Source organism: Lissotriton vulgaris, chromosome 3_1 (assembly GCF_964263255.1).
Source record: "Lissotriton vulgaris chromosome 3_1, aLisVul1.2, whole genome shotgun sequence".
Lineage (NCBI taxonomy): Eukaryota > Metazoa > Chordata > Amphibia > Caudata > Salamandridae > Lissotriton > Lissotriton vulgaris.
This window is the reverse complement of record NC_141689.1, coordinates 1,690,394,978-1,690,421,765: the sequence shown is the minus strand read 5'-3', so window position 1 is coordinate 1,690,421,765 and position 26,788 is coordinate 1,690,394,978.

The window sequence follows — 26,788 nt, the reverse complement described above, 5'->3', positions numbered from 1 at the left end:
AGATGGTGCTGAGTTGGTTACAGAGGTCTTGGGAGGGTGGTACGTCTGTGGTCTTTCTGTTGGGCCTGGAAACTCAGTAACAATGGTGAAGATCTTATTTATGATTGTGTGCACCGGCATTTATTCTGTCCTGGAGAGACATTTTCTTTGTGGTTTTAAGGAGGAGGTGGTGTGCAATGAGTGAGGCTTTTAGGTTGTGTGGGTTTCCAAGGTTTTCTTGTTCCTCCATTTCTTCTCTAGTCATCTGACAATGAGTCTGGACTTGTGGAGGGTGGGAGTTAAATAGCTGGCTGTCTTGGAGTGTCACTTTTGTGTGCCTTCTTGAGGGGTGCCAGAGTGTCGGAGCAGTTGGAGATCCATCGGTGGAGATTGCATGCTGCGATGTTAATCTCTGCGGCTGTCAGCAGTGTGGTAGTGCTGAGGTTGGTGGTGAGCTGTTCTTTGGTGACCTTGTTCAAGCTATGGCTGGTGGGGCAGTGAAGGTATTGATTTACGATGGGTTTGCTGAGGGTGAAGTACACGCACTGGTGGTCGGTCCTCAGGAGTTCGGTGGTGTGGTTGTAGGTGAAGTTTCTGCTGGCAGAGAAGACTGGGTTGAGGGTGTTTCCTGCTGCACGGTTTGGAGCTGTGACTAGTAGCTTGAGTCCTCTGTTGACGAGGTACTCCAGAAGGGATGCGTTGTTCTGGTCATCGGGATTGTCCAGGTGAAAGTTGAGGTCACCAATTAGGATGTACTTGGATGTAAGAGCCTGCCTTGGGGACGATGATGTTGATGATGGCATCGATGAAGGGCAGGCAGGGTCAGGTGGTCTGCAGACAAGGGTGCTATGGAGGGTGTTGTTGGGGTTGGTCTGGATCCAGAAATGAAGGTGTTCCATTGTTGTCATTGGGTTGTCAGTGTGGGTGGTCAGGCAAAGAGTGTTTTTGTGTACAATGGCAATGCCTTCACTTAGTCAGTAGGCAAAGTCCTTGTGGGTGATATTGTAGCCATCGGGATGGTGATGGAGATGTCTGAGCCAGAGTCTGAGGTTTATGCAGGTTTCCCTGAGGAGAGACAGAGTAAAGGAGGTCACAGATTCCTGTGGCGTGTTTGTGAAGGAGCGCATGTTGAGGAGGTCGCAGCTGAGCCAGTAGGGTCTGCTGTTCATCAGTTTGGTGGTGGGGGGAGCTAGAAAGCAGAAGTGGGAGAGGGTGCAGATGAAGTTTCAACATGAGAAGGGTTCTTGGGTGTCCTTCGATGATGCAAGGTAGCGGCCACGTGGTGTCTGGAGTTGAGGGCAAGGAGGAGGTTGGTGTCATATCAGTTGAACATCTGAGGGCCAGGGTCTGTGGCACTGGATGCGGTCCAGGCAAGGAACTGGAAATAGGGCAGTTTTAAAACATTTCTAAGTTCCACTCTGAAAAGATCTTTTTCATTTTTCTGATGAAAAAATCTTCACCACATGGGACAAACCTGAAATTCAGTCTGATGCTGTGGAACTGTCAGTCTTATACTTTTTGTGGTTGTTCGCCTTGAGGCTCCGTACCAAAAGTTCTGAAAACGTTTACAAAGTTTTTTAGGTTGCCAAACAACCACAAGAGTGTACTTTTAAAGCCCCTAGGAACACATTGGGAGGACAGTCAAGTAGAGGACAGCAGCAAAGTCCATTCCAGGTCCAGTTGCCACTGTTCAGCTGGGATTCTTGACTGAAATGTCCTCTTCAGCTTTATAGGTTCCTGGAGCCACCCATGTAATCATCCATAGGATACTTGGAGATCCCTCTCTCCTCGGATTTCAAGTTGAAGAAGGTCCAACCTCCTCAGGACCGTTTTACATATCACAGATATACTGGTATCCAGCAGTATTCTGATGAAGGTGTCTTTGGGTCTCCCATTAATGCTTGACGTCAGGTGGGGTTGACTCCTGGACATTCTGTAAACAATGGGGTAAAAGTTCCTGGGGGTATACCTACACACATTTTCAATCATTCCTGTTGGTGTTACAGCAAACACGCCTAAAATGCTATTTGCTTGGGCATTTTAAAGATGATGAAAGTGTTTGGCCGCACTAAGCTTGAGCAAGGAGGGCTGAGGGTGTACGTGGGAGTGACACAGGGAAATCACCAGTGTCCTCCAACATCTAACATGCCATCCAGTTTGAAGCAGAAACTATTCCCACAACAAATAGAGAGACATATTTCTTCTAGGAAAAAAGCAGGGCCCTTCAGCAACCAGAGAGAGGATACACAAGAGAAGTCTTGCCATCCTGTTCTCTCACTTTCAAGTATGCCTCAAGTGTTACATTTGGTTCAACAGACATGGCAAGTAGATATCCACAGCCCACACTCTGTGGAGTTTAGAGGAGTCCCCTCTGGCCATTCAAGTGAGGCTGGGACATGGCTGAAGCGTATGCTAATTCGTTTTCTGACACTTTAGGCAGTTGAAGGATAACTGTCAAAAGTAATTTTTCCTTCATATTTATTAAATATACAACTTCACGATTGAATTGGATTTGTAATACCTTAACATTTTCATTATTTGACTAGCTTGTCAAATTGCAGAGATAGCAGTTTTAGTATTTTCATCTATGCTCTAGTTTTCTGCATAGGGTCCAGGTCAAACAGTATATATTTCAGACAATAGGGCATTTAGAAACATGCATAAATACATAAAAACAATATGTTAAAAAAATCAAGATAAAGATATAAAACATGTAAAAGATCCAGCAAAATGACATTGTAATAAGAGCACCAATTAATAAAATGGTATAATAAAACAACATTAAAATGCACAACAGGCATTAAGTGAGCACCTTTTTCTTTTTTAGCAAGGCCTGCCCCAGTGAAAACAGCGTTTAGGACTTTGTCAAAGTAGGGTCAAAGTAACATTACATTTCTGCATGTCTCACATTTATAAACCATGCACCCTACTTTGTGGGATATAAGGTTTACATAGGGCTCACTTACTAATATTTAAAAGAGAGGTATTTACCTTGTAAATAGGGTTATTTTAACAGGTCCAACTACAACAATCAGGCTGTATTGGCAGGCTTGAAGCCATGTTTTCCTTTGGCGCAGTAGTGGATGACAAAATAAATGTTGCAATATACAGTTGACATTTAGTGGCATATTTATTAAAGAGTTGCGCTGCCCTTGCACCATGGGAAGGGGCACAAGAGCAACGCAACTAAGAAGTTAGATTTATCAAGCCACACAGGGTCACTTTGCATGCCCTGCGTGGCTTGATAAATCTAGAGTAATGTAATTGATCACAAATCACTGTGTTGTGTTACTCTGCCCCGAGAGGTGCTCCATTGGTGGAGTGTGGGTGTCCCCAAGCATCCACCCCTGGATTTTGGTGCATTCCCGGATTTACTATTACTGGTAGACCTAGGAATGCATCAAAATGCTATGCCTCCCCAGATGAGGTGTCAAGAAGAGAAATATCTTTATTTATCCTTGTTACTTCTACTTTGTAAGTATGCTGCATCCTGCAAGTAAGGGGAAAATGCCACAGAGGATTTTGTTTGAGCAGAAAGGTGGCCCTTCCCTCACAAACAAAATCCTGCTTACAATTCAGTCTTGCACCAAGTTGCAAGGGTGCCTGCATTGGCGCTAGACAGCACATCGTGCATCAGCGCAGGGAAAAGTCAGGAATATGCCATGTTATGTTAAATACAGGACATTCCTGCCCTTTCCCTATGACACAGTGCAGCTCAACACAGCAAGGAGACTCACTGTGCTCCCTGCATGATTTCTTCATAAATATGTCCCTTTACTTTTCCCCTTCTCAACACACCCCACTTATCTACCAGTTTTAGGATACCCCTTTTTCTTACAAATCAAAATATCCCTGAGCTTCTACCTCTCAGTTAGGGGGTTGTAACCCACACTGCGATAAGGTTCATAGTGCATGGAGGTTACCCGATGATGAAGCATGCCACGCACAGGTGGGTGAGGGAAACCGTCCTAAAAAAGGGACATTCCGGCACTCACTTTTTTGTTTAGACCCAGGAGACATTTTTGTGTTTTCTAATTGTGTTAGAGGGGAGTCGTCCCCTGCTGGTCTCTAAACCTCCTCTGGCCCTATTTTTGTGTATTGACCTTTACTTTTAATGTCATGGGTGTAATTCCATACCATATACAACAAATACTTAAAAAGGCCAATCAGGGATTATAGTATATATTCATATACTAAGGGTCAGAACTAATATACGGTACACTGGATAGTAGTCCTACAGTGTGCAGAGTCTAAAAACCAGCAAGGAAATTCAGCAAAAAATAGGGCAATGTTCACAACTGTTTTCCTATTTTCGAATGCTTCTGCAGACGTGGGCAGGATATAGGCTGTCAACATTGAGAAAAAATGCACATTTATTGTTACACCAAGGAGGGCCCATTGCTTCTTGTTGTATTCATCGTGATTGTTTGTGAAGAGTCACCCTTTATATAAACACTGTTTCTCTGTTGTCTAGAAGGCATGTCAGAAGCAAGATCCTGGAAGCTAACAGCAGAAATATGCTTAGTTTTTAAAGGTCCTCTATTGGATTTGTCTGAGTTTCCCCAGTGTTGGTATTAAAAGTTGCTCATCAGTTTGAAAACGACTTACTAGCTTACTCAATCTGGAGTCGTTTTGTCAGACTAGCACAAATATAGGCATCCTTGCACCTTGGTGCAAGGGTGCCTCTGTTGTATGCAGAATTGTTTTTATGTACATAGGGGCACCTGCCTGCACAAAAATAATCCTACGAGGCATTTCTCTTTTTCTATGTGTCCTGCTGAATGCATGGGTGTTGCATGATAAAACCCACCGCAATGCCCATGGAATGCCTACTGGGTGCAGAGTATGGTGATGCTGCAATTTGCACTGCGTCACCTTACTCATGATTTATAGGGGTACTCAAAGCCACTCAGGGTGGCTTTGCGTAGCTTCATAAATCTTTATGAGAGCCTTGTATCACACATGTAATACTTTACGTGGTGCAAAAGTGACGCAGGGCTCTCATAAATAAACCCCTCAATGTGTGTAAAAATTACTAACACATTCTGTGAAAAAACCTGCACTGAACTTTAAAGCAGATTGTACTGCGTTTGGTTCCAAACTTCCCTGAAAAGAACCAATTCCTGTCTGACAGGACTCTTCTGCTGTTTGTTAGCTGCCTGTTTTATTTTTTTTGTACAAAATGCTTAAAAAAGTGAAGAATTACCACTCAGTGTATCAGGTTAAATCGTTTTTTAACTTTTACTCCCCTTGATAATTTGCTACCCAGTGAGAATCACAAACATTTTTTTAAATGGTGGTTTTCAGAATGACAGTTCTAAAAATAGATGCAAGATGTTTTCCTCTACATATAATTTCCATTGAATTGAGCATTTTGTTGTTTAAATGACAACAAAAAAATCTCTTCTTTAAAATAATTATACTCTCGCAGAAACTGCTTGTGAGGATATTTCTGAACATTTGGCATTTAATTTTATTTAGGAAAGCAGTATAAATAGCACTTGATCATAGCCTACATTTTACAATCTTGATAGTAAAACATTTTCAGAATAAAAGTAGGTTCCCTATGAGACATTAATAACATCCCTTGAAAATATATTTTTTGAGTTGAAGTAGTGAGTTTTGTAATCTTTGTATATTTGTATCACATTATCACAAGCAAACCAAATCACAGTCTTTTAATGTAAGGCCTTAGGGCCCGATTCACAGAACTAACTTAAGACAAAATCCTAAACTTACTACCATTTTGGAATTCACAGAAGGCATTTACTGATTTTGGTAATCACAGAAGGCACTTACTCATTTTGATATTCACAGAAGGCACTTACTCATTTTGGTATTCATAGAAGGCACTTACTCATTTTGGCATTCACAGAAGTTAGGAATCCTAACTTTAGGACTCCTAAATGCCTTCTGTGAATACCGAAAGTCTTATAGTTTGGATTTTTCTCAGTTTAGGAGTAGTAAAGTTAGGGCTCTTAACTTTAGGACTCCTAAATGCCTTCTATGAATACCGAAAGTCTTAAAGTTAGGATTTTTCTCAGTTTAGGAGTCCTAGAGTTACTGCATGTAACAGTTCGGGAACCACTTGAGCCATGATTCAGAGATCCAAATGAATAGTGTAGGAAAGTGGGTTATTAGTGGGTGGGGTATTTCCCCATAGCTATTAAAAATACCACAATCACTAATAGGTCTAGTCAAGCTTCAGTAAATTAATCCTTGCTCAATCCTCTGTAGCTTACCACATGATCAGTCAGGTTTAACTTAGGAGACAGGTATGTGTAAAGCATTTAATACAAACAAAACAGTAAGGGCCAGATGTAGGTGGCCATTTACCGGCCGGTAATGGCCGATTTCGGCCGTTACCGACCGGTAAATGGGTTTTTGGAATGTAGGGGGCCAATTTTACCGATTCGGTAAATTTACCGAGTAGGTAAATTTGCTGAGTCTGTAAAATACGGAATCGGTATTTTTACCGCTTCAGTAACTTCTAGATGTAGGTGGGACTCTTCTGAGTCCCAAAGACCTTTCAGATTCGGTATTTTACCACCCAATCCAATTGGGTGGTAAAATACCGAATCCAGGTGTGCATGCACATGTGTGCATGCACACTTATGCCATGTGACAGACAGACATGTCCTTAGGACATGTCTGTGTGCCACATGGCACACATGCCTGTATTTGGGGTGCTAGAGGGTGTCAAAGTGACACCCCTGCACCCTTGCTGGAATCGGTATTTACCAAATCGGTAAATACCGATTCCGTAATGCCCATTGATTCCTATGGGCTTCAACGCCCATAGGAATCAATGGGCATTACCGAATCGGTATTTACAGAATCGGTAAATACCGAATCTTAACGATTCAGTATTTACCGATTCTGTAATACCTACACCCCCCCCTCTATTTTACCACTTCTTAAATACCGAATCGGTAAAATTCGGTATTTAAGAAGTGGTAAAATAAAATTACCTATATCTAGCCCTAAATACGTAAAAGACAAAACAAAATAAAAAATGTAACACCAATGTATTGAAGTAGAGAATCTTTTTGTATGTTCAAAATGACACCTACATGACAAAAGTTGAATGTATGGAACCGGAGATATGAATTTTTAAAGATTAAAGTAAAAGAAATAGAATTCTAGCAGCAAAAAGCTCAAAGCACCACTGACAGATTTTTGATCGAGCTGGACCAGGACAATGTCAAAGTTTAAGGCCGATTTCAATGGTACGCAAGTCAGATGGGCTGCAGTCTAGTTTACCTTCAGACTTTGACTTTTTCTTGGAGCTTTTTCCTCAATGACGAGTCCTCAGGTTCCGCAGATCCAGAAGTTCGATTTGACTATAGCTGCCGACCTCAGCATGATGCCTCAGTAAGCTTCTGGAAGTCTTTGTCCTCAACATCGACAGCGAGGAGCTCTGGAACTTTGATAGGGACAAACTAGCTTAGTAACCCCAATTTATGAGTTGACAGCGGCATCTTGACTTTTGACTTCGAGCCAGTCTCCTCCTTGAGCTTTTTTTCAAAAGGTTGCATAAAGTTTTCAAACTTAGAGTTCTTGCAGTTTCTTGTTTCATTTGGGGAAAATAAGGGACCAGATACACCATCCAACAGTTCAGAAACTCTGGATTGCCTCTTGGAGGTTCTCATTACATTTCCTACAATGCACCCACACAGTCCAGGAAAGATCCAGTTTCAGCTGGTCATCTGGGGTAATCCTCTCTTTGGCTTGGCAGGTGTCTTCTTCCAGGTCTGTTGTACCTGTTGCTGATCAGTGAGTCCACTCCCTTTCCTTTGAGTCAGGCACAGTCCTTTCTTAGCGAAGCCTTGTGAGTTCAGCAGATGCAATCTTTCTGAGTGTCAACCTTCTCTGGTACAACCCAAGGGTCCAGCAGGGCAGTCCTCTTCTTCTTTTGTTTCAGGCAGTGACCTTACGAGTTTCTGCACCTCTACCATATTTATCCCCCATTTTGGGCATGCGGGAGACACCCTACCAATGGGAATAATGCTGCCTCCCACCACTATGACCACTTGCTGCAAAGTGTGACATATTTCTAACCCAGAATGCACTATTCTTTCAAACATCAACATGGTGAAAGTATTTTCTTGGTGTGTGTGTCTGTGTAACCCAACCCAGAAGTGTGGCTAACTACTGTCTACACTCCCCTTCGATCCCTTCTCCTAATCTAATTAGGGCAGTCCCATTTCACTACAGGCTAGTGATCAAGGAAGTGGGGATGGCCTGGGTCAAGTGACATCTGTTTTCTGCAGAGATAGCTGCCTCTTAAGTCCACTTTATTTACCCAGCCCACTTCCTTTCTCCAGCTTCTCTAGGAAGCAAATCTCCTCCCACCAAATGACTGTATTTTTGCAGCCCCAGCCCTATTCACGCCTACTCCGGGAAGAGCTTGGCTCAAGCTGTCAAAAGGCTGACCAATCAGAAGAGGCTTCTACAGGGCTGCTTTAGGTAACTTTGGGATAGTAAGTTCTAAAACAATTGTTCTTAAATATTTCTATTATTTTGATACTTTAAATGGGATTGTTAGCTAGATCCAATTAAAAATAAGATTCTATTAAGTTAAAAAAAAAACTTCCAGTGTAAGCATATGCAGCTAGCAGCGCTACAATAGAAAGAATGACTTTGGCTACTTCTCCTTACCAGGTCATATAAAACATTGTTTATTTTGTCCCTGCTTTGAATAACAATGCACCCTACCCTTGGGGCACCAGGAGCAGACCTTAGGGGTGCCTTATAAGTCATAAAAAGGTAGTTTGGGAAATTGGAAGTACTTTTATGTCTAAAGTCGAATATGGACATAGTTTTCTTTTTCAAACCAGCCTGCAAGGAAGGATTGGCTTTAAAATAACCCCAGACTTGCCTTGAACACTTAAGTGCATTAAGTCTAATGGGGTCGCTAAACATACCTGCCCTACCATATACTAGGAACATACTGGTATGCTTTCTTTGCCAATTAGAATTATACCAACTACCATATGCATTTAGAAGGCAGATCACAGGCCCTGGGCCTGGTTGGAAGAGCCCAGGGCACTTTCAGAGTCAGTAACCACCAGCATCAGCAAAACAGTTAGGGTGATCAGGGCACAAAGGATGGCTTTCAGTTACGAAGGAATTTAAAATAGAATAAGATAGTATATTTGGATTTTAAGTAACTATATTATAAAGTTCACCTGTCAACTGGGAGCCTTTTGGAAAATGTGAATTACATCAGGAAAGTGATTAAAATGGCCTTAGCTAGGAGGAGCTATGACCTACCAGTGACAGGGTGGCCTGAGGGATGTGACCACCAAAAGTGCAAGCTTCAAAGGTGCAACCCCATGCACAGGCAGACAAAATTTACGCCTAGGCCTGCACCTGCCATTGCCCATGTAGCCAGAGCAGCACCAAGTCCAGTGGTGGAAAAAGCTGTCCCAGAACTGATTTTGTAGAGTGAGATTCTCATTTCCCTAGACACTCCTCAGGGGTGTGCCCAGAGCTCCTACCAAGGGAAGAAAGATTCTGCAATGCTGGATTTTCCAGAGCAGGATACTGTATGATTGTTTAGGGCCAGACCCCCAGCAAATTATGCCAACGTGGTACGGAGCCTCTGGAAATGCTTCTTATATGTTAGGGAGTCATCCTTACCCACCAGTTAGTGCCAGGCATAAAAGATGCTCCCGTGGATACCTTCCTCAAAAAACTGCTGGACTGAGGAAGACAGCTACACCCGCTGAACCCTATCTTCAGAAATAGGACTACACCTGCTGTGTTCTCTGGAAAAAAACAAAGTGATGGATCTGCTCCCACTTGAACTGAAAAGAATGGAATGCAAGGGCTAGTTGGGTAGACTCTTATTAAGCTGCAGTAACAAAAAAGCTGCAAGAACCCCAAGAATTTGCTGAATCAAGCTGAATAGTAGCAACTGGATTTGCCCTGAACCCTGCGGGTAGCTTTTAGGAGATTGACTCCTAACACGCATGTGGTGCCTAAAAGGGCCCAGTCTCCTGCCTGGTGTTGGAGGTTACCCTTCTCCCCCCAAGTCTGCAAGACTGGATATTTAGAACGTTTTTCCAAAGCAATTGCAAAAAGAACCAGAGGCTACCACAAGACCTCTGCCAAGCCTCAACCACTAACACTGAACTTCCAATGGGAATCAACTTGTTGGTTTCTTCGCTCTGAAAGAAATCTGCCTTCCAATAAATATTATGTCTAAAATTATGGGATGAATTCGAGGCTGATTTCTATGAGCTCCTTACTGCTGACAACACCTTCCTGGGCTCAGACATGGGACTTTGCCAGGTCGGAACATCTCTGTCATCCAAGTCAAGAGCCTTGAATATCATGACAAAAGATATCTTCCACTGTGGTCCTGCACTTCAGCTGCCCAACAATGATGAGCAGTACATCGGATCCAACCTGCAGCCAGACCCATTGACAATCGCGTCAAGAAGATAATGTTCCAGAAGGTAAAGTTGCCAGTGGGATGAACCTGCGACCAGATTTATAGAATGTTGCATTACTCTTGCATCACACAAAATAATGCAAGGGCATCACTAAAGTCACATTTACCATGCCACTCCAGTGCACTTTGCATGGCCCTTGTGGGCTTGGTAAATCTGTAGTAACGTAAGGTAGCATAAGTTGCTGACTTGAAATACCCGGCTTCAGAAAAGGCGTTCCCTGGGTGGAGCATGGGTGCTCCAATGCATCTACCCATGGATTTTAGCGCATTCACAGATTTACCATGAGTGATGAACCTGGGAATGCATCAAAATGCTATGCCTTCCCAAGGGAATCGTAAGAAAGAGAAATATCTTTATTTCACTTTGTTGGCTCCTCTTTCTACATGTGCTTCATTCTGCAGCACGAATAAAGAGAGAAAACAGCCTCAGAGGATTGTTTTTGTGCAGAAAGTTGTCCCTACCTGCACAAAAAAATCCTGCTGCATTGCAGGTTCCCATGCACCTTGATTTAAGGGTGCCTGCATTGGCGCTATACAGGCAAAAGTGGGAAAGCAGAAGGAAAGGACAGGTATGTCTTGCTACATTGTGTTGCATGTAATATTGATAAATCTGCTTCCCTGTCCCTGTATCCAACCTGCACTTCATTGCGGTTAGCCTTAACGTTTAACTTTGGCACAGTCTAGCACCAGGATCCAGTGGATGGCGCTTTGCGCTTTTTGGCATGGAAAACATCTAAACATTTGTAAAAACATATTTATGGTTCCCTACATCCAATTTGTGCCATTTTAATGTATATTTGAAGATTCAAATGTTCGATATTTTAATGAATTGAAGTGTGATTTTTATTACATCGTGTTTTCAACTTATTCAGGGGCATATCAGCAAGACGGTACTATGAAATGATCGCCGCTTTTGCGGACGTTTTCGGGCGAAAAGCAGCGAGAATTTCATCGCCTTATCAGCAAAGACACGCTATCGCTTGTTTTGCTGATTTAGCCCCCTTACAACAATGCCCAGCTTTGCATCTCTAATGAGATGCAAAGGGGGCGTTCCATGGCAAAATAACTGGAGAAATGTTGCTAATCGACATTTCTCCAATGATCAAGCTGCAGGCAAACAAGCTGAGCGATAAGAAAAGTAGCGCTAACCACAGTTATCGCTACTTTCCTTACTCCTGCTTGTAATCTGACTTAACCATGTAATCCAATGGGAGGTGGATTACATGGCTAAGACCAGCCTGCCCTATCAGCAGGTATCGCTGGTCGCAGTGCAATTATCGCTGGATATCGAGCAATAATCACACTGTTTTCCAGCTAACGCATGGATTTCTATCGCTTGGGAGATAAGCGTTGCTGATAGAACGCTAGCTCCGCGATAAAATCCAGCGTTAGCCTGTGATAATAATCCTCGCGCTAAAAGTGCTGATCGATAATTATTGCAGGCCCTTGCTGATATGCCCCTCAGTTTTTTGGTACTAATACATGCTTAATACTTGTTCCTCCTAAATGAAGCCTGTATGCTATGTGCTGCAGCTGCCAAGGATTGAGTTAATGTTAAAGTTATTGAGATCTAACTCGACCAAGTAAGGAATAGGGTCATTGTTTATTGAAGATGACTACAATCAACTTCAACTGATTATACACTGTCCCACTATTCTCAAATATGTATTCACATAATAAAGCTCCATGTCATAACGGTTTTTTTCAAAGCATTGAATGTCAAAGTCCAGTGCTACCTATGTTAGTGTTCATCTATACAAGCAAACTTGTGACTTGCTGTTAACCAAGAAAATATCTCAGGCTACATGCACAACAGATTTTGCAAGGACATTAGCTGCTAATGAATATATTTGCAAACTGAATCAAATCTGATTGAAAACCTGAACAGATCGTCAATGTGTGATAGAAAAGATACTTTCATACTCTCAACCAATTTCACAAACCATTTCTGAATCTAGACAAAGGGTGTATAAAGTTTAAGTACCATCTTCTTATTTCTGATAAGATATAGTGGACCTGTGACTCACATATTCAAAGGCAAGAGCTTGCATTAATGTTTGAAATTCGAGACTGAACAAAAGCATTACATCACATTTCCAACACAAATAATTTTATATTTAAAATATATATATTTTAAATGCTAATTTCAACAGCTGCCTCTTCCACACATTCCCAGCCTTTCCGCTGAGTTTTTACAAGAGTTGCTTTAAGGCCCTCAATAAGAGAGATTAAGATCGATGTTCACTTTACTGTAAACGTGTCACTGCACTTATTGTTTGGCGTAATGTCTAATGAGACGCAGATTAGGCGTTCCCATGCAAAAAAAGTGACAACACCACTCCACAACATTCTCAACGACCAGCCAGATTGTCAAAAAACACGGAATAAGGCATGTTAGCAGCAGTGATTTAACACCTGCTCTGACCTGGTGTAAAGTCAGACCACGGCCTCCACCAGGAAAGGGAGCTCAGCCCACAGCCACACTAGAAGACCAACAGATGCCATGGAGCTACTGATCATGCAGCTTGGAGCCCCCACAGAGCCAAAACACCCACCGCCATCACACCCAGGCCTGCCACCCCCCAGACCCCCCAGCGGACCTTTAGAAAACGCACCAGCCTCCCAGACTTAATACCAGAGTATGTAATTGCCCACTACAGGCTCAAAAGGACAACAATCTCTCCATCCTGACCATCATTGCCAACAGGCTGACGGTACCAACACAGCGGGCAACCAACATCCCTCCTCAGACAAAGCTGCTGGCCGTGCTGAACCTGTTGGCCTTTGGTACCTTCCAACCAACCACCGCCAGAGTCGGAGGAGTCTCACAACTTCCCCTATCAAAGTTCTTCAAACCTGTCCTGGATGCTGTCAACAGCTTGGTACCCCAGTACCTATACTTCCCACACACTGAGCAGGAACAGCTGGAGACCAAGCAAGGCTTATATGCCATAACTGGATTCCCACACTTTTTGGGGGCAATTGACTGCACACATGTCCTACTTGTGCCCCTGCTGACACTGCACACGATTACCGCAAAATAAAGCACACACATTCCAATAATATGCAGGCAATAGTGGACCAATGTTCTCGCCAACTACCAAGGCAGTGTGCATGATTCCTACATCTTCTCACAGTCCATCATCAACCAGCTCTTCCAGGCTGGCACCTACGGAATTGCACTGCTCATTGGTAAGTACCAAATGAACACACTACACACCTCAACTACACAAGCATGCAACTCCCAACTTTGGGAATACACATGTCACACAGTCACTTACAACATGCCGCACCTTATGCCCACCCACTAGACAGGACAGCACAACTTACTGTGGGCACCTGGGCTAGCCATGTACAGAAGCCACCAACTGCGTGACACCTCAGCCACACAATAGCAGATTGTGGGCTGAGGTGGGGACCAGGCATATGAAAAGGAGATCACGGAATTGTAGCTTGTGACTTCCCCCCCTGTAAACGTGTGCAAAATGGGCTGGCCCAGCGTATGCCAGGCCAGTGGAACAAAAAGCATTTAACTCTTCCACGATGCCCAACATCTCTGCCAGGGCGATGCCTCTCACCCTGCCATGAGGCCGACACCGTGAGTGGTGTTGCCTGTGATCCTGTGCGCCTGATGCACACTGTGCCAATGGTCCCAGAAGCCGTCTTGCCCACCCCTGCACATCCACGTCTCAATGCTCACCTGCCGACACCGGCGTCTGTCGAAGAGGGCCCACCACGTGCCCGTGCAAGCTCCAAGCCTGAAGCCCACCTCCCTGGCAGCCCCCTCAGACCATCAGGGCCTCCGTGAACAAGGCCCGCAGTACTCCTTTCTCGTTGACGTACTCCACCGGCTGACATAGCGGACATGTAGGTCACTCATTTGGAACTGAGTCTTGATTACACACAGTATTTAAATCACTATACACCCATCTTGTGGTGTCACCTACGCCATGCATAGAATTCCAACCACACATGTCTGTGGGCCCTTGCTCTCTTCGGCCTTCAGCCTACACTGCGGTCCTGCAGGTCTCACACCATCGCTGGCTAAACACCCGCTCAACTCTGGTGCCACAACCTCCGTCAGCCCCAAATCTGCTCCACATGCCATTCCAACTTCGTGTGTTAGAGATCCAGGAGGAGATGGCTGGACAGCAGTTGACCCGCGCTGACTTCTGCCTCGGGCCTACACTGCGGTCAACTAAGTCACACATTCGGAACTGAGTCTTGCTTTCTTCATCGCATGTCATTGTGCAGGCCTCATTGCAGACCGCATACCCTTCCAGCTCTGGTGCCACTAAGCATGTGCCCCAAAATTCATGGACACTCTCTCGTGGCACTTTGGTGGCATCTGAGTCCATGGGCTGGGGGTTGACTTCATCATTATGGAGCTGATACTGACATGTTGATAAATAGGAGTCTGTAGCATTCCACTCTGCCATTTGCCTGTTTCTGCCTGCTTCTTTCCTCTGCATCATGCCCAGGAGGACACCTTCCACTGTCCCCCGCAACCCTCCGCAACATTCACCTTGGACACCGATGAGGAACCGCACAGCTCTTGTGGCCCTACCTCAGTGCAGTGCAAGTCACCATCCCTTAGTGCCAGTGGCGGATGCAGTGCATCCTGGGCCATTGACTCTGTGCAGCTCAAGTCGTGGACCCTTGCTGTTTGCAGCTTTTACTGCTGATTGCCTGATCACTGTTGTGGTTGTGGCCAGCACCAACCAACCACTGAGGGGTGGCTTACACTACCCAACACCCATCCAGCACAGGTGTCACTGGACAGGTGACCCTGGCAATAAAAGGGGCTGTGTGCACGTGCCCGTAGTCAGTTCCACAAACTCACTCAGTGTTTCTGTGTGGTTATTATGTATGTATGATGGCCACGGGCAATTCCACATTACATTGTGCTGTGTACAGCGTGCCCAACCATGTCACTGCATGCAGTGGGGTAGACCTGGGGTATGTAGCCGTGTCGTAACTCCCTGTGAGCTTAGGCAGAGTGGACAGGCATACAGTAGTACAGCGTAGGGGTGTGACTCTTACACACATGGATCTGGGTGTGGTTCAGCTTAGGCCTTGCTAAGGAAGTGACTGATGCGTGTGTCTCTGTTGTAGTGTCTGAGCCACCAGTTCCACAAAGGATGATGTTGCTCTGAGTGCAAGTGTGGAGTGCCCAGACGTGGGTCCCAGGCACTCCACACCACTTGGAGTCAAGCTAGCCGGGCTGATGAGAGGTGTTACCTCGAAACCGGTCCGGTCCTCGGATGCTTGATTCCGTTCTGGGAAGGACATGGCTTTTGTAGTTCGGACTGGACTGTTCCCATGGGGCAACAGGGTCAGAGCTGATTTGCATATCGCCATTGTCTAACCCAGGGTGGTGTGGAGTGCAAAAAAACGATGGATTTGGGCCCAGATCTTTTGACTGGGGGAGTGTGTGACATTGATCCACATTCGGTCCATCACTTGTTGTTTTTGCAGTTGCCGCCCTAAGTGCGCTGGGGATGCCCAGACGTGGGTCCCAGGCACTCCACACCACTTGGAGTCAAGCTAGCCGGGCTGATGAGAGGTGTTACCTCGAAACCGGTCCGGTCCTCGGATGCTTGATTCCGTTCTGGGAAGGACATGGCTTTTGTAGTTCGGACTGGACTGTTCCCATGGGGCAACAGGGTCAGAGCTGATTTGCATATCGCCATTGTCTAACCCAGGGTGGTGTGGAGTGCAAAAAAACGATGGATTTGGGCCCAGATCTTTTGACTGGGGGAGTGTGTGACATTGATCCACATTCGGTCCATCACTTGTTGTTTTTGCAGTTGCCGCCCTAAGTGCGCTGGGGATGCCCAGACGTGGGTCCCAGGCACTCCACACCACTTGGAGTCAAGCTAGCCGGGCTGATGAGAGGTGTTACCTCGAAACCGGTCCGGTCCTCGGATGCTTGATTCCGTTCTGGGAAGGACATGGCTTTTGTAGTTCGGACTGGACTGTTCCCATGGGGCAACAGGGTCAGAGCTGATTTGCATATCGCCATTGTCTAACCCAGGGTGGTGTGGAGTGCAAAAAAACGATGGATTTGGGCCCAGATCTTTTGACTGGGGGAGTGTGTGACATTGATCCACATTCGGTCCATCACTTGTTGTTTTTGCAGTTGCCGCCCTAAGTGCGCTGGGGATGCCCAGACGTGGGTCCCAGGCACTCCACACCACTTGGAGTCAAGCTAGCCGGGCTGATGAGAGGTGTTACCTCGAAACCGGTCCGGTCCTCGGATGCTTGATTCCGTTCTGGGAAGGACATGGCTTTTGTAGTTCGGACTGGACTGTTCCCATGGGGCAACAGGGTCAGAGCTGATTTGCATATCGCCATTGTATAACCCAGGGTGGTGTGGAGTGCAAAAAAACGATGGATTTGGGCCCAGATCTTTTGACTGGGGGAGTGTGTGACATTGATCCACATTCGGTCCATCACTTGTTGTTTTTGCAGTTGCCGCCCTAAGTGCGCTGGGGATGCCCAGACGTGGGTCCCAGGCACTCCACACCACTTGGAGTCAAGCTAGCCGGGCTGATGAGAGGTGTTACCTCGAAACCGGTCCGGTCCTCGGATGCTTGATTCCGTTCTGGGAAGGACATGGCTTTTGTAGTTCGGACTGGACTGTTCCCATGGGGCAACAGGGTCAGAGCTGATTTGCATATCGCCATTGTCTAACCCAGGGTGGTGTGGAGTGCAAAAAAACGATGGATTTGGGCCCAGATCTTTTGACTGGGGGAGTGTGTGACATTGATCCACATTCGGTCCATCACTTGTTGTTTTTGCAGTTGCCGCCCTAAGTGCGCTGGGGATGCCCAGACGTGGTTCCCAGGCACTCCACACCACTTGGAGTCAAGCTAGCCGGGCTGATGAGAGGTGTTACCTCGAAACCGGTCCGGTCCTCGGATGCTTGATTCCGTTCTGGGAAGGACATGGCTTTTGTAGTTCGGACTGGACTGTTCCCATGGGGCAACAGGGTCAGAGCTGATTTGCATATCGCCATTGTCTAACCCAGGGTGGTGTGGAGTGCAAAAAAACGATGGATTTGGGCCCAGATCTTTTGACTGGGGGAGTGTGTGACATTGATCCACATTCGGTCCATCACTTGTTGTTTTTGCAGTTGCCGCCCTAAGTGCGCTGGGGATGCCCAGACGTGGGTCCCAGGCACTCCACACCACTTGGAGTCAAGCTAGCCGGGCTGATGAGAGGTGTTACCTCGAAACCGGTCCGGTCCTCGGATGCTTGATTCCGTTCTGGGAAGGACATGGCTTTTGTAGTTCGGACTGGACTGTTCCCATGGGGCAACAGGGTCAGAGCTGATTTGCATATCGCCATTGTCTAACCCAGGGTGGTGTGGAGTGCAAAAAAACGATGGATTTGGGCCCAGATCTTTTGACTGGGGGAGTGTGTGACATTGATCCACATTCGGTCCATCACTTGTTGTTTTTGCAGTTGCCGCTCTAAGTGCGCTGGGGATGCCCAGACATGAGTCCCAGGCACTCCACACCACTTGGAGTCAAGCTAGCCGGGCTGATGAGAGGTGTTACCTCGAAACCGGTCCGGTCCTCGGATGCTTGATTCCGTTCTGGGAAGGACATGGCTTTTGTAGTTCGGACTGGACTGTTCCCATGGGGCAACAGGGTCAGAGCTGATTTGCATATCGCCATTGTCTAACCCAGGGTGGTGTGGAGTGCAAAAAAACGATGGATTTGGGCCCAGATCTTGTGACTGGGGGAGTGTGTGACATTGATCCACATTTGGTCCATCACTTGTTGTTTTTGCAGTTGCCGCCCTAAGTGCGCTGGGGATGCCCAGACGTGGGTCCCAGGCACTCCACACCACTTGGAGTCAAGCTAGCCGGGCTGATGAGAGGTGTTACCTCGAAACCGGTCCGGTCCTCGGATGCTTGATTCCGTTCTGGGAAGGACATGGCTTTTGTAGTTCGGACTGGACTGTTCCCATGGGGCAACAGGGTCAGAGCTGATTTGCATATCGCCATTGTCTAACCCAGGGTGGTGTGGAGTGCAAAAAAACGATGGATTTGGGACCAGATCTTTTGACTGGGGGAGTGTGTGACATTGATCCACATTCGGTCCATCACTTGTTGTTTTTGCAGTTGCTCTGGGGCATGCCCCCGGAGTGCCGGCACTGCCTAAGGGGTATATGAGGGAGGACATACCCACTCAGGGTCAGGGATCACACATGCCAACTGTTGTGTGGGTCGCTATTAGCGCTGCATGTGCCAAACGTCTACCCACAACTTCATGGTTCAGCCAGGCAGGTGTTTTACATCTGTGTCAATCCTGTCCTTACAATGGGCCTACACACATATGGCCGGCCACTTTCAGCGCACATCATCACTGTGTCATAGTCAGGCTTGTGGACAAGCGCAGACAGGCATGACAATGGTGTGCCGTGGGGGTGCAAGTGATGCAACCGCGCTGCACACACTAGTGACTATGCTGGGGAAGGGAGGAGCAGCAGCGAGGCTAGGTAATACACATTGATGCCGCTCATTTGCAACAGGAAGTTCATGTCATACAGGAATCACAAAGTCACACACCAATGAACCAGTGAGCCTGCCAACACATCATGCAGTGCATAGTCTTGGCTCATGTTGCTTTACACTGTGACGGGTGCCCAAGGATATGCACTCTGCGCTTGGATGATGACACCCCTCCGAGCCGCAAACAGACAGGCCCAGAGGCAGTACAATTTGGCCCACAAATGCACCAGGGGCATCTTGGAGCGCACATTTTGCGTGTTGAAGTCATGTTTCAGGTGCCTGGACGTCACAGGTGGAAGGCTCCTGTACAGCCCAGACAGTGTGTGCAAGATGATCATTGCATGTTGTCTGTTGCACAACATATGTGTACGCAGCAAATGGATACGAGTGCAGATGCACCGGACGATGATGATGATGATGATGAGGCAGGTGGACCACACTCCACTTCAGCCACAGCAGGAATGTTCCGAAGGAACACCATCATTGACAATTTCTTCTCATGTTGACGTCACATTGTGAAGGTCCTTGGCAATCAGGGGCCAGTATGATGAATGAACACAGGCACAGCATGTGCAAATAAATATATTCCCAAAAACATTCCCGGCGTGCATGTCACTCATTTGAACTGGCACAATACTCAGACAACTGTGGGTGGGACGGACATGTAGTCCCTGCAATTTTGGAAATTGGTAATGGATGGTGGGTGTGTCACCTCTGTGCCGTGAGGCTGTTTAGGGTGTCACGTATTGGAACTGCCAAATCTTTGTGTCACAGTTGGAACGGTATCCCACTCTTTGGCATTTCACATGTGCCCCAAATCATTCTATTTTGGCTGTCATTTGTAGCTTTCAAGTGACAAAAGGGCTTCTTTTGGGCTCTGGTTTGTGCCGCCATAATTCAGGGATGACCCTGTACCTCAAGTCCCACGACATGGGCAACATGTACGTGAGGGGGAGTCACTGCCCCTACATTAGTCCATGCTTTCATTATTGTTTGGTCATGGACGTGGCACGTCTGTGTGCTGGGGGTGTTGTTTATTCCTCTGCAATGTGAAGAGGAGATGCGGTTTCACAGTGTGTCCCATGTATGTTTCCGCATTGGTGCATGTTGCATACAGAATGCATGTCAATGTGCATTGTGCCTGTTTGTGAGGGAATGCCTATCTGATGTGGGACAATGGCCTTTTTTTCTACGTCACAGCTGTGGGGTTGTGCTCGTACGTTGTGATCTCTTGGTATTTTTTACTCTGCTTTTATGGGGCATTTTCATGCATGACGCATGGTAATCGCAGGCCTGTCGCTGGTTATCGCTGATGTTTGTATTGCAATTGGCCTCATCGCTACTATTTTTGCGTTGGTGTTTCACATTTTTGCGGAGCTGTGTTGCCTTTAACGCGGTCATTTCACGCGTTACCGTGGACCTTTGCAAAGTGCATCCGTGTTGTGAATACTGAGTTAAAACGGCGTAATTTTCCTGCGATGGACTACGTTATGAAGAGTTGTGTTAAGCTAATTTTGCGGCACATATCACGTGTTCATGAGACTATCCCCCAGAGCAGGATAAAAGCTGGTACTCCTTCCCTTACATTTCCATTTCTAGAAGTACCATGCAGGTATTAGAAACGTTTATGGGTCACAATTATCAAAAATACATTGCATTCCTTAAAGAGCGACTTTTTGGTAACCACTATTTAAGGATTGCAAAATGGTATGTAAGAACATAGAGATTACCTAATAGCGATTCCTAAAGAGACACAATCGGTGGAGAAGCGTGGCTCAGTGGTTAGAGGCGGCAGACCCGGAAGCTGAGATCGACCGTGGACCAGGGTTCGATTCCCCGCCTCGGCGGGTCTCGGGCACAAAATTCCACGGACTCGACAATTCTCGCGGTGTCTACTCAACTCACGGGGTCACATTCTGCGCCTCTGGGCAATAGCTTGCTTAATCTCCACTACGGCCCCTCGCGGCGGGATGCCTGGCTTTCACCTTGTGGACACCCTGCCGTGGTTTCTCACAGGGGAATACCAGGACGGGTTCCCTAAGCAAGCGCCGGGACGCTTACGGGCAGCTGTGCGCTTTACAAGTCCAGCACATTTACATTTACATCGCAATTGCTTAATCGCTATTAGACAATACTACTTCCATTCGTTCCTATGGGCCTAAAGGACCATAGGTGCAAATGGTTTTGCATTACCTAATTTACAATTACCTAATTGGTAATAGCAAATTAGGTAATGTAATACCAAGGATGCCAAGGGGCTCAAGGCCCCCCTGAACCCCCCCCCAAAAATGTGTCTGTTATATGGCTCTTTTAAAAATGCATTTTTCAGAATTTTACAAAATCTACACATGGTAAACATCGACTTGAGGTCAAAGGTAATAGTATTTCCTAAATGCTCAATTTGCATTTAGAAAATGCTTGGTACAGGGGCTAAGGGAATTTCAAATTACGCTTCCGTATTTGTAGTTGCTATTTTAGGTAATCGCAAGTTTTTTGTGACTGCCTAAAATTGCGACTGCAATGTCTTTCGTGCATCGTGAAACGCTATTTTACATTCACAAATGGGTGAAATTATTGATTCACACCATTTGCTAATGCAAAATTGTTAGATACATGTGGCCCTATGTCCTGTGCAGAAAATCATAGTGCACTGCTTTGACCATCGTGCCATTAAAGAAACTGTACTTGGAATAATGAAAATAAAATGAGTGTTGTCTTTTTGTACAGTGCTTTATGGCAATCACTGATAGTATTTTCAACAAAACCAGTCTGCTTTGCTGAGGGTGTCACATAATTAAGTGCTTTGACAGTAATACAGTGGATCCTCTTTTTTTATCATCCTGATTATCCAATAATGTATATGTATGTATCTGTTCTCATTATTTATCGGTCGCATTGCACATTTCACTTCTTGATACAGCAATCTCAAGTGCTGTATCCAGTTTATTGGGTTAGTGTTAGATTTTGTACTACAGAAAAATCTTTAGAACTATCGGTCAGTGATCAGCTACATGTTTTTACATTTTATTTTTTAGGGGATTGCTCAAGCATGAATTTTCGTAGCTATATTTTTATTGATTACCAATCTTTTTCTCCTTCTTCTTATTCTTAGCAGTTATATCAAGTTATACCTGTCTAAAGTCTCTATCAAAACATGTTTGAGGACTGCAGGCAAGCAGATGATTTCATATCCCGGAACAAACGTGACATGAAAAACTTTGCATACTTTGCATACTTTGAGAATAATAAAAAAAAAAGCCCTATTATTTCTACACCAGTAAGAGAATCATGTATCTGTCAGATTTTTCCCTATTGAGAGCAGTGTGTAAAAAATTGTTACCAAGACCATCAAACTTTCAATAGCATCTGTAGTTAGATGCACTGCCACCCCTTCTCATTTACCTTCAAGATGGGGGCCACTTCATAAATACAGAAAAGTAAATTACACATATGACTGAATTTCTCACAACAAAGTTTCAATGAATATATAGACAATCAGATTTTCACCAATCCAGGTAGGAAATTAATATTACAGAATAGAAACTGCAACTGGTTAAGTAAGGTCAAGGTCTACCAATTCTATCTTCTTTCACACAGGGTACTTTAACAGATGAGTATGCCGAGCTACAACTTCCAAATACTTCTTCATTACAATACCAGCCCCGACTAGACAAGATGCCATCATTGACTTGCAGGATTTGTTAGATTGACAAATACAAACACCGTTTTTAACAAGTCACATTTCTAACTGTCCAGAAGCAGCACACGTTTGCAAAGACATCATATAAAGTTTGCAATTTGTAAATATGGATTTGTTATTATTTGGGGGCGATGTGGGTCCTTCAAAAGTAATACGTCTGTAATCTCCCTTTTATTGGAAACCAAGGCAGACAGTTCAAAGCCTATGCAAGGGAGGTGGTGTGAGCTAGTCCAACAGTCCTTATATATTCAGTAAACATTACTCAATAAATCATTGCCAAGCCTATGTTCACACCTAAAAAAGGAGATGTGACATTTATTATCATTTAACACTCCGAGCAATCCTTTACCCCTAAACTCCCTACTCGGAATCTTGCAGATTTTATGAGCACTGCCTGGGGTCCCCTGGGAACACTCTAGAAGAGCACAGTTCCCCTCATTCTTCCTACTTTGGCCCCTGGGCAAAATAAATTGAATAGAGAGGGAAGACACACTTGCCGGCCCCAGATGCTATGCCCTCTTGCATCGACCACCAGGGCTCTGTTCCCTTCTTGTGGCATTCCAAAAACAGGCTAAGAGATGCCATGCTTGACAGATCCAATCATTTTCCCTAGGGAGACCTCACTTCTCATGATTCCCGGGATGCAAGCAGGCACTGCTTAGCAGGGCTCCACTTATCCCCCTGTAGTGGCTTCGACAGACCCACTGAATATATTATTAAATGCAAAGAATAACAAATGCTGTTTGTTCCAGCCCAATTGGGCCAATTTTGAGAGGCATATTGTGTTTCGCTCCTGGTGGTGCGCCTTCTAGTGTCTAAAAGTGTTCCTCTGTTAGGATCTAGGGGGCATATTACCAAGCAATAGCGATAATTATCGCTATTGCTTGGTTAGAGACAAAAATTTACCACAGAGCTGCAGCGATTTTTTACCGCAAATAAACCTTGGTATTACCAAGGTTTATCGCAAATGCGATAAAAATCGCTGCAATGCATGAATATCGCTGAAAAGTCAGTGATATTCATGCATTACCGAGCTAATGCTCTTAGCCATGTTATCCAACTCCCATAGGATAACATGGCTAAGAACTGCTCAGGGCAGGTGTTAGCTTTTGGAGATATTCACGCTTAGCGCGAATATCTCCAAAAGTTGGTAATAGGAGATAGCGATGTTAGCGACTGTTTTCAGTCACTAACATCTTGGCACGCCCACTTTGCATGTCATTAGTGATAAATATCACTGACATTCAAAGTGGGGCCCAAGATGGTCGCTATCTCCTACTAGCTGTCGCTAACCGGTGTTAGCGACAGCTAGGTAATAGGGAGATCATTTTATCTCCGCTTTCTTGGCTTTTAAAGCCAAACAAGCGGAGATAAACCCCCTTGATAATATGCCCCCTGATTTTCACTGCTGTCTTTCTGATGAAGAGGAGCTCATGGCTTGCCCTCCCACCATTTAGCTCCTGTCCAGAGCCTGTCTCCGGTCTAGGCTCATAGCATATTTCCATGGACCGAAGTCTTCCTCAGCAGTACCCTTAGAGGCCCAAGGCAAATAACGCCCCTACCCGCACTTTCTAAGTTCCACAGTTTCCTAGCCACTTGCATGGAACTTGTGTGGCAGAAGGAGTCAAGGGGTCCCACTTTTGGGAAAACTCACCTACAGGAATTGTGCACAGAAGATCCAGGGGGACCCTCCAGGATTTCCCCCAGCAGACCACTCCTCTACTGCCCCTCAGATGGTATAGGGGGACAAGTACTTCTTGCCCAGTAAAAATAAATCTTAGAAACTCATGTGTTCTCTTACCCTTTCTGAATCAGAAGTCCCTGAGTCCATCTCTGTAATAGAAGTCTGGAGTCTTTCAGTCCTATTCATAAAATTCAAAGACACGTTATTGAGCCAATAGACCATTAAAGTGCATATTCATAATGACATTTCATTAAAACAATAAAGAAGAAAATCCTCAGGTGCACAGGATCGAACCCCGCAGCCAAATTTATAAATACCGTCATTTGGAACCTGTGCCCCGTACATTATACAGCAATAAGTACAAATCTGAAATGTTAATACCAACGGATATGTGGCATAATGCAAACATTAAAAAAGGACTTAAAAAATCTCAGAAGATGGAGATAGATAAAATGAAACATATCCAGTTACAATGTGGAGATATTTGCGTCTTTGAGCTTCACATTGGCATTCAGAAACATTCTGCGTAGACACCACATGGAAAATAAATAAAAAATGTGACACTGCAAATACAGTAGGCAATTGTGTGTTATATTTCAGCGGTTTGAATGCCTATGCGTAGTGCTGTGTACCTAGGTTTCTGCATAGCTGAAGCAACCAGCGATGTAACCAGGGCAGAAAAGAGTATGTGGTATTCTGTCTCCTCTGCAATACTGCATGCCGGGTACCCTAAAGAAATTGTGCCATCCCATTTATTAGTAAGGGCGCGCAAAGAGAGAACCCCATGCCGGAATTGCAAGTATAACTTCCTGGATAAGGCAGGTTGAATATCATCCAAGACAGGCTTTAAGCTGTACTGGTCTGTAATTCTCAGGAACACCATAGTTAATGAGCCTGTTGCTGAGCTCCACTGTAGCTGTACACATTTACTCTCCCTGTAGATACAGGCCAGTTCCTTTCTTGAAATCATGGGACAGGCTACCTCTGCATTATCTTCACAACAAGGAGCTTTAGAGAGAAAAACAAAGCAGGCCGCCCTCCACTCATAAATCATCAATACAATAAAGGCCTGGCTATTACAGAGAGTAAATATTTTTTCAATCTCAGGAAGGGCTTTTTAAGTGGGGATATCTACCTCCAGCCAATCTCTGGCAACATGTCCAGTCTAATCCAATCCTAAAACCCCCAATTCAAATGTTTTAAAAAACAACTCTGGAGAAGCGTGTGCGCTCCACTTTCTTTAAAAAAAAACTCCCAGATGTCGCACACACTGAAGCGGGGAAGCGGGGATGATACAACGCTCCTAACTGACGCGATTGCGGTAAGAGTGTGGGCGTAGGCTCTGTGTGTGATTTGGTACCGGCAATATTAGCTCAGTGGCTGTGTCTTTGGGCCGGGGGTACTTTATGCGGAAAACACTGTATATTTGGGCAATATGAGAATGTGTGGTGTTCCCAGCTCAGTGTTTAGTGAGGGCAGTGGATATGTGTCAGCACACCTAGGCGAACTGTGGCATGTTTCCTGTAGCTAGAGGGCTCACAAACGGCTGCACGAAAATGACACAGGAGGGGGTGATTGTAGAATATATTTAACATCTAGTATGAAAGTGGTGGCAGTAGACGCACTTTGATACCGATATAGGAACTACGCACTCCAGTTAGATGATGGTTACATAGTCTTGAAGCATATATGTAATGATGGAATATTTTCTCCACAGGTATAAGATAAGCAACGGAAGTGCTTTTCTAATAGGTGTAATAGTGATGAACACAACCGCTTGTGGTATGGTGGAGGCTGGCAATAATTCCCTTAGCCCACACCTGGTAAATACATACTAAATAAGCTCATGGCTGTGCGATGGATATTATATCAGCAAGCACTTTTATTGGTATTGTATCTGGTTGGTCAGTTTTTAATAAAGAACTGCTGTTGTGTTTGTTAGATCAGCCAATCGGCATCGCAAAATTTATTGTCCAGTGAGGCCAATAAATGAACCGTGCGCCCTGATGAATTTGCCACGACAAAAGTAATGGCAATGAAACATGTTGGCCTACTTTGAAAAGGTTAGCAACATGCAGTGCTTTTAATCTGAGTAAGCTCACGACTGTGAATAAAGAGGGCAATATAACAATGAGTCTTATCTCAATTTTGATTATATGGAACACATGGTCCTTTGTGAAACACGGGGCTCTTTGTTTTGGGACAGTTAATTCTTTATTTCTGCTCTTTTGTCTTTTTACTGAACACAATTCTGTTTTTTCAGTGAGTGGGCAACCAATGATGATATACGTGGGCATACTGGTGAGAACCGGTCGGTAGCCTCCCTGGTGTTGCATACGTGAGCTGCTCACTTACTCTTTCACTTATTTTGTGCAAAGTGTTCTTCACACCCATGTTGTGGGGTAGGATATATATTTGCGGATTAACTGACTGCAGTTC